The sequence below is a fragment of the Cupressus sempervirens genome, chromosome 1 (genome assembly GCF_028749045.1).
Source record: "Cupressus sempervirens isolate cs-2001-9-10 chromosome 1, ASM2874904v1, whole genome shotgun sequence".
NCBI classification, from domain to species: Eukaryota; Viridiplantae; Streptophyta; class Pinopsida; order Cupressales; family Cupressaceae; genus Cupressus; species Cupressus sempervirens.
The window spans coordinates 337,839,189-337,842,522 of record NC_143118.1 but is presented as its reverse complement, the minus strand read 5'-3'; the positions used below and the strand labels follow the sequence as shown (position 1 = coordinate 337,842,522).

Below are 3,334 nucleotides of genomic sequence, written 5' to 3'. Positions count from 1 at the left end.
AGATGGAGTCATTATTACTACTTGTGCAATTTCGATGGACAAATTCTTCATTGAATCACAACTTGAAATTCATGCTTGTCAAATACAAAACATAACCTATGTTACTGGATTGAAAGTTCCCAAAGGATCAGTTAGGTAAGTTGGAATAAAAACATATTATTGTGGCACTTACCTATTTGTACTAATAATTCAAACTAACCTTAATTTGGAGGAGTTAATTGTTCTCTAATATTTGAGTTGATTCTCTAGGAATCATGATTCCTTGGAAAATATCATAGTAATGTTTATATGGATATTGAATTGCTCTAGAATATTATAATCTTATAATTTGAGAAATATATAATACAAATAAAATAAGAATGCACAATCCGACAATATTCTAATTGATTAATTAATCACAAACACACTTAAAAATGAACATTGCTACAATTGAAAACATAAAATCAAGATAGAATATGCACTTTAAATTTAATCTTTAAGAATATGAAGAAATATATGAATTAAAACAAACACAATTGAACATACTATCAAAACATAATACCAAAAAAAAAAACTTCAAACTTAAGGACTTCTATGAATACATTCTTCCTTGTATTAGTTTTATAAAAAGATAGGCTCATCAGCACACAAACAGATAACCACAGAATTTAATCAAATTTTATTTGTGAGGGTTGAGGAATTCAATCCAAACTTCAATAGACCGTCATTTTAAGTGAATGCGAAAGATGGATATGGATTAATCATAACACATAGACAAAACAAAACAAGGGATAAAGAAATTTGTATTGATTTCAATGTCACAAGAAACGCAGATTCAAATCTTTGTAAAGTTCTTTCTAATTGCAGCTATCATTACAGAAATGTCTCACACAAAATCATGATGAAATGAGTCCCTGTTTATAACTGCAATTGATGTCCAAACACACAGGGTAAACGATTCAAACGAGATATATAAATGTAATTCAGATTGTTCTGCTCTCTATTCAATGTCGATGCTTTTGAAATTTGAGGATTGCTGTAATTTGAATCCGACAGACCAGGAGAGTATGACGATACATTTCATACCTCCAATCATCTACTTTTATAGTTGCAAAATGTTACCCTGTTTTTAAAGCTCCCATTTCCATACGGATCATGCCATCGAGTTTGGATTTACGCCTACCAATCGGATTTGGTTGAGATTTTCCTGCAATCAAAATGATATACATTTGGTTGAAAGTTCTTAAATCTTTGGCAACAAATCAATCTTGTAAATTAGAACTTTCAGAAGAACACATTTCCTAGAGGCATTTTGTTAAACAGTTCGTGTGCAACCAAGCGTTCAGAATATACGCGTACGACGATATACAATTTCATTGCTTGAAAGCTACTCATGCAATAGTTGAGGCATTTTGTCAAACAGTTCACGGACATTCTGTAGGCATTCCATAAGATGAAGTGGACTAAATTGCACAACACCAATGTTCCCGCATAAGCAAAATGTCTGTAACGGAATATTTTCCGGTGTTGGTAAACAACACGCGGCTATTGCCGTGAGACGCTTTCCTATAGTAGGGGATTCTCACGTAAGGAAGAAAGCTTATCTTACAATTCATCTTTATCATTGTTTATTCAATTATAATTTTTTATTTAAATTGGTAGATACATGACATGTGTCTCAATTTTGGCTCGTTTATATATCTAATCTAAGGCTTATCACATGTTCTTTTAAAATAAATAATTATTCAAAAGTTGTCCGTTTATTTCAACTTAACTTCTTAATCCCACCTATTCATGCTACCCTAATTTTCATTTAATCTTAGCCATTCATTTTTGTCTCTTAATCCTAGCCCTTGGTTCCATTACTGAGAGTTCTATTTAAGAAAGTCTTGTCATCCCACATTTGGTGGATCTTCTCTTATGTCATTGTTCTGATTTCATCTTCTTTTTTATCGTCATTATGATCTCACCATGCTGAGAAAATCTTGGGCAGACACTATCAAATCTATGAACATTAATATTTCATTTGATCTTCTCAGGTTTGCATGTAATTTATTTTATTTACTTGCTATAGTTTATGCATCTTTTTATTTAAATCATTTTTATTATGTGGTCGTCTACTAATTGGGTATAATATTGAGCTTCATTCTATTTTCAGTAGGGTTGTCTTTTTATTCAAATGTATTTGTCGAACACTTAAATTTTTGGAGTTAAAAGATGAAGCAATTATTAAAGTAATTTTATTGGAAAGTTTCTCAAATTCTCCCAAATAAGTTTATAAAAAGCGAAAGTGAGAGCTCATTTGGTATTTGGAGTTTATTATTTCTCTTGTCCCTTGAAGAAGATTAGTTGCAACTAGAGAAGATGCATTCTCCAATGGATTTGAGACCTATCATATCAAATTTGTGCATTGAATCACTCTTGAAGAAGATTAGATGCAAATGGCTAATTTGTTGGAGATATCTTAGAGGTGTTTCATAGAACATTTGGGATTGAGTGCATCAAATTTGTGTGGGATTTTTGTGCAGACAAATTTTTATAGGGTTTGACTTGCATATTTTTCTTTCTGGGATCCATTTGTGTAAATATTGATACACAGTCGATCCCAAAAAGAAAAATGTGCATTGATATGGATTGTGGAAATCTGATGGACTTAAAGGATTTGATTTGTTGAATGTTTTTCCTTGAATTTTATTTGGAGTTTGCTAGATTTTTAAAAGGTTTATTTTTGTTGGTCAATCTGAAGATTGAAGTGTATATTTAATATGTAAATTAATTATATTGTCGGGCATTAGTACTCATTTAGCATTGCAATCTGGGTATTTGATGATTTCGATCATATGGTGTTGGCCCTAGGGTTTCTTAAATTGTGGTTAGATCATGTGTAGGGTATGTTGTTAATCTGTTTAATGTTTAGGCTATCTTGATTATAATGATATGTTTATTGTTATTTTGCGGAAGGATCAAATAGGTTTTGAAAGATTTTGATATCCTTTGCAAAAGGATCGACCAGGTTTTCAATCCAGTAACATAGGTTATGTTTTGTATTTGACAAGCATGAATTTCAAGTTGTGATTCAATGAAGAATTTGTCCATCAAAATTGCACAAGTAGTAATAATGACTCCATCTCTTTGACCATGATTTTTATCACCTCAAACACATGAATCTTTTCATATATTCTTCTTTCTCTTCTCATAATTGCAACAACTATTACATTGGCATAGCTAAGGAGATGTATTGCATTTACATGTATAAGACATGAAATGAGGTCAAATATGTGAAAATTTAAAATATTTCTAGTCTATTAAGAAATAATTAATAAAGAAAAGATCATTGCAATTAATAAAGAAAGAA

At 30.8% G+C, this 3,334-nt stretch overlaps 1 long non-coding RNA gene across 1 annotated transcript; it reads right to left on the bottom strand.

Annotated features, from left to right (window-relative positions):
* Positions 1 to 756: 756 nt before the first annotated feature.
* Positions 757 to 1,555, bottom strand: LOC149577581 (uncharacterized). The gene is made up of 2 exons (XR_016353419.1): positions 1,339 to 1,555; positions 757 to 1,186 (listed from the first exon to the last, which is right to left on the bottom strand). It is a non-coding gene; the product is annotated as an uncharacterized LOC149577581 (long non-coding RNA).
* Between the last annotated feature and the right edge of the window lie 1,779 nt (positions 1,556 to 3,334).